At 33.1% G+C, this 6,236-nt stretch overlaps 1 pseudogene; it reads right to left on the bottom strand.

Annotated features, from left to right (window-relative positions):
- Positions 1–1,564: 1,564 nt before the first annotated feature.
- On the bottom strand, positions 1,565–5,450 carry LOC126859418 (band 7 protein AAEL010189-like; annotated as a pseudogene).
- Positions 5,451–6,236: the final 786 nt, after the last annotated feature.

The raw sequence follows: 6,236 nt of genomic DNA on the forward strand, positions 1-6,236 counted from the left end.
GAGAAAATTAAAAAAAAAAAAAAAGAAGTAAAATACTTGACATGCGGTTTTTCCTGGGAAATAAACGTCGGTAAATCGCATCACGAACAGTAATCTTGAAAAAGTCTGTGCACTCGAGCGAATAAAAACCGATGTACCATGAATGTCCGGAATGAAATAGGATAACAAAAGCAGCTAATACGTTTAACCTTTTAATGTGTTGTTGTACCATGGATATATTGAATTTCAAACTTTTGTCAAGTAAACTTTATTTTTAAAGCATAGATTTTATATCGAATTTTATATACTTAATCATCGACAAAATTGTAAAACCTTATTCAAGTCTGACTTTTTTAGTAAAAATATAAGCACATCTCTGTAGAAAATATATTATTTTCCATTCAAAAATGAAAAAAAAAATGTTTAAATATTAATATTTACACCACCTATAACACTTTGTATTTGATTTTATTACAAAAAAGTTCTTAAGTTTTAATTGGTTCTCGTCTAAAATTCTAGTTTTAAATCTTAAGAGAGAGAAAAAAGAGAAAGGCTACAGTTTTAAAATAGCTAACGTGGTCGAGTAAAAACCACAGAATGTTGAAAATGTTAAATGGTGAACGAGAGATAAAAAAGTGATCGACAAATATGGACTTTAAAGGAACTCTACGGTATTAATAAACGGAAGGAGAGATGCAATAGTAAATGGATCGTATGCAAATCACGATAGTGGCAATAATAAACTCGTTCAGTAGCCGATCGGCCGCACTATTTCCTTATCCTATGTGAGAAAATACAAGTACGATATCTGATGTGATACTGTTTGCACACAAGCTAAGTCAGTGAATTTAATTGAACGAAGATGCGCTTTGAAAGCGATCTTATCGTAGCTTATGTTTATCAAATCGACATCTGCGGCAAATTGAATCACGAGAACTGCGTAATTAATTTGCTTTAGTTGATGAATCGTCAAAAACAAATGGTATCTCTTATCGATCCGTATTGGCAGGATAGAGTCATCTATAACTCGTTTTTAGTTCCTTCTATAACATATATTTGCTTTATTGGATGTTTAAGACCAAATACTTTTTCATTTATTTAATTGCAAAATAAATTTAAAAAAAAAACAAAGATTAAGAGAAAGTTTTTTTTTTATTTAATGATAATTTTAATGATAAAGTACCTTTACAAAGTTATTCACATATTGAATATTAAAAAAAAAATGCATGAAATGAATAATAATTATTTTTCTTAATTTTTTTCATTGTATGCGTTAACAAAAATTAAAATAAATTAATTTTTAATTATATATAATTTATTCAGATTTCTATAAGATATCAGAAATAAGACAGTTATACATGTAAATATAATATATCATAAAATAAGATTATCCATACAATCAGAAATAAGACAGTTATACATGTAAATATAATATATCATAAAATAAGATTATCCATACAATTCTTCCAATTATTTTTCTTACATTGGAGTTGCTTTCAAAGCAATATAACATCGTATTATCTTTATGCTACAAATATAATTATCTTGTGTTTTACGTTAGTAATAAAAGAGGGGATCATAATTTTTAATATTTATCTTCTGCTTTATGTAAGAGTTCCGCCACCTGCACAGTTTCCTGATGACCGCGCTGGGAATGAGTAAAGGCGTCAAGAATTTAATCGGCAATGGGAATATTGAGTTCTTCTCGCCGTATATATTGTTGAGGATTGCAGATATCGTGGTAACAAGAAAGAATTGAAAATATGACGGATTTTTTCCATTCGTATTATCTTTTAATTATGACATTCGATTCGAGGAATTTTTTTCTAGTTCAAACAATGAGAATCGGATGCCGAGTTGTTAGTAAAACAATCAGAATTTTCTATCTCGTTCTTCTTATAGAATTTTCTACAGTAAAGTTTGAAATTTTCTAGTCATAATCATAAAATGTTTCGCAAAAGAGTTAAATGTCTGCTGCATGCAATAAATAATTAAAATTATCCTCACAATCGATTTTATGATGTGCTTAAAATTATATTTTATAATAATTAAAAAATTTTAATATGCCGCTTCGAACGATTAAATGCAAAAATTAATTTTGCTTGATTAATATTAATTAGCAACGCGCTCTAAACGACATAAAAAATTAATATTACGAAAACGAAATGTAATGAGACAAAATGAAGTTCAATTTTCGATAGTAGATAATTAGTAACGTTTGTTAATTAGCCTCCAACTTCTGGTTGAAAGGGGAAAATACGAGCATGCATATATGTATATATGTGTGCGTACGTCTGCAGGGTAGTAGGACTCGTGGAAATGACATTGCTGGCCTCTTTCAGGGAGTGGAAAGCTCGCATTTCACCTTCCGCCGCAATCACTTCGGCCCTCGCCTCCCTCGCAGCTTCCGCCACCGTGACCATGGTTCGTTGAAGTTGCACCGGAAGTCGGACGTCCTTTCTGAAGCAGAGGCATCCGTTAGATATCCGTTTCGGGCAGTCGAAAGGATCCGATTCGTGACCGAGCATGCGAGCGCAATCGTGTGAGCTGCGATTCTGTTACAGATTATACGATCCCTTAGGATAAATAATGAATTATCGCTTGAATTATCACCATTAACCTCTTGCGCTCCAAAATAATTTTTAGAAAAATAACACAATATTGAATAATTTATTTTTTAATTAACAAATGAAATATTTTTAATTTAATAAAATAGCATCTTTTATAGAACATTTTAAATTTTTAAATCACATTCTATCACGTATATTCATAAAAGTTCAATATAAAAATTCTTTACAAGTGATAAGTTTTTCAGTGAATGTGAATAAAATATATATAATATTGTTATGAACTTGTGTGGCAAAACCATCATGACGAGCGCAAAGAGCTAATATCAAAATGGTCATATTACCATCATAGTGTAATGCATATAACCATAATTTAATTATTCCTTAATAACTCTTCGTCAATGCAAATAAACGCAATCTATAAGCGTATCGATTCGTTCTCTGTTCGCCTGTGAAATTTTATCGAATACACAGAGAGCAAATAAACAGCCGCCGACTTGTTTTACGCGAACGTGGATTCGGTGAACATTTAAATTTTAAATCAAGCCGAATTCTACTTTTTTCTCCCCTCCCCCTCTTCCCTCCTTCCCCATACTTCCCAACTAAAACACATTTTCGTTAGCGCGTTATTTTTATCGGATCATTCCGCACGAAGTTCGCATTATGCCGATCAAGCACTTTCAGAATTGCATTAATCACTGTTGTCCATAATAATCTCTTTTTATTTTCGTGCGAACAAGAGTATTGTTAGCGCGAACAAGGATGGATTTCGTATTAAAACGAATATTTAAATTTGAGTAAATTGTTTTTAATACGCCTTAAGAACGACTCGCTGTATTGCGATCTTGAAACGCAATTTTACAAGGTATATTTTGCGAGGTAGAAATTAATTCGCGTAATAATATTCCTCTATTTCTCTCCGCCATCTCAAGTAATGAACAAATTAATTACGCGAATGGGCGAGTCGGTAACGAGGGGAAACAACACGGCCGTGCAGTCGCGCGACGTGCTAAAGTATCGAGATAAAATATTCACATCTCGACACGCTCGACTTTGATTCCCCAAGGATTCGTCCAGGGCATTCTGCATAGGACGGGGGATGGTCTCCCGTTCTGACAGAATCTCAGCGAGACTCCTACGTGGCGAGGACCGTCCATGATGTACTCGCGGCCAGTAACTGCGTCGAATAATTGGAAAAGTAAGTAAGCGGAAGGAGTGATTCGTCTCGTCGCTGTCGAGGTAATAAACCATGAACGAACCGGTGGTATAGCCGTTAAACTACCCTCGCGAAATGTCAAAACGTCGGCAGGCTGTCGACTATTCGTCGTAATTTTTAACGCATCACAAACCGGCTATACGCGATTCGTTCAATATGACTTTGAACATATTACACAATATAATGCACATTAACGTCCTTTTATTATAGTATAACGGCGAGTAAGGATCAAATTTAAAGATATAATAAACGAAATAAAATTTTACCTATGCAATATACGATATTATATCTTATATTGCTTTATTAATTCTGCACTATCTTAATTGATAATTCCATTAAGGGTCATGTATCTATGACAATAAATGGGAAAAATTACGCAATGAATTTCGTGACTGCTGTGAGCCCGAAAAAGACTTTTAACAATGCGTAATTAGCTTATTTTCATCACACCGTCGCGCATGTTTCCGTCTCTAATTCTCGCAATGACCAAAAATAAAGACAGAGATTACAACGAGCGCGAAGGCAAGCGAAGGAAAAAGGGGTGCGCGCAATCAAGTATTTAAATGTTGTGCCAGCTGCACGAAAGAGACGCGACGTGTAACCAAAGAAAAAACCTGTACGAAGTGCTTTCATCTGTAGAAATAAACTCCGCCGAGTAAAACTGTCAGAGTAAAGTGGAAACTGTCAGTCGCAAAAACGCAGAATAATGACATAAAATAATTTATACAATAATAAGATAATAAGATAATAATATACATATAATAAGATAATAATATAATTAATAAGATAATATTATACATATAAAGTAGTATACTAATTCACATTACACGTGTATATGTTATTGTCGTTTAGAACAAAGATGATATAATATTATATTTTGATATTATTATTTCTCATACTTATAATTTACGATTTTTAGAACGGTGAAATATATTCATATATAATTACAATTTCAATTAATTAATTACAAATGTAAGAGCTTAAACATAATAGTTTTCGCTCACACAGTTCTCTTGATTTTCTGTACGTACGAAGTTCTGTAATTTGCTCAAACAAATTCTCGATTTAAGCAACAGCAGCTCTGATTTCGTCAGCGAGAAAGATTAATCGAGCCATCACAAAAGTGATTAGGTAAAAGCAGGGCGGACGATGCGCTCGCCTGATCCTGTTCCCTGCTGCTGATCGTTTTCTTTTCAACTATATTGCAAGCAAAGCAATCATGCAAACGCCTTTTACGGAGATCACAGAGGTTAAATTGTGCGTGAAATGGAACGTCTGCCAGAAAAGTAATTTGTCCCTTTCCGTCCATACCCTCTCTCATTAATTTCATTGCACTGTGTTCTGTCAACCTTTTTTTGCGAGTTCCGCTTTTTAGAAGAGAAAATTTAAAACCCAAAAAGAAAATATTTGACATACAAAGCTCCGTTGTGTATGTGTGTGTGTGTGTGTGTGTGTGATCGATACTATTTCAAAATATTGATGATCAATACGCACTAACTTCGATACATTAACTTTAATGTAATTTCCTTAATTTCCGTGTTATCAGAGAGAAGCACACAAGCAGAGAATCATTAAGGAAAGTGAGCGATTTATTTCCTCATTGCAATCTCTTGTATATAATGTACCGTACCATGTATTGTAGAGGACTTTCCTTCCGTTAGTCTCTGTTGGGTTCGATCACCCTCCATGTGGTTTCACCAAAACGACGTCCTCCACTTAAACAAGACACGCAGAATCGATCAGCGCAGAGAACCTGCTTGTTCAGCGAGATTTCTCTCGCTCGTAATTCTAAATATGCCGCGTTATCGCAAAAATATATATAATTATCTTAATAATCTTTATTTTAAAAGAAGATATATTCGTAAGATAATTTTGAGAGAAAAATCTGAGGAAAATATAAAAATACTTATACTGTTTTATCGGATCGTATTATTATTTCGATCAATTTACTATATGATGCTTTTGGATCTAAAATCAATATCACACAAGTAAAATAAAATGATTTTTTTTTTTTGTTCATTATTAATACAATTTTTTATTTATAAATAATCGTATTACTAATCTAAAAATTTTATGTTGAAAAAAGAAACATTTTTAAATAATATTTTTATACATGTTTTATATATGATATTTTTGAAATGTTAGAAAAATTTATAAATTACTTATTTTTTTCGAAATGTTATTATTATCATCATTTATATTCTTTTTATGCTTAACTCCTCGATTCTAATTCCGTCGGAATGTCGCTACAACGTTGATGGTACGTTGATCGTTCCTTGGTTTCCGGGGAGTTTAGCCTACGTAAATGAGAGGAATGGTACTAAAAATTCAAGTACCGAAATATCGCGCGCCGAGGATGAACGCGATCGCACGCACGCACTCGCGTGGTATTGTATCGCGAAACCGCGCTAAATTAACCGACAGCCACGTACACCGGTTCTGTTCCTGTGTTTACGAGCTGTAAAGTTTTGTGT

Source organism: Cataglyphis hispanica, chromosome 3, assembly GCF_021464435.1.
Source record: "Cataglyphis hispanica isolate Lineage 1 chromosome 3, ULB_Chis1_1.0, whole genome shotgun sequence".
In the NCBI taxonomy this organism is placed as follows: Eukaryota; Metazoa; Arthropoda; class Insecta; order Hymenoptera; family Formicidae; genus Cataglyphis; species Cataglyphis hispanica.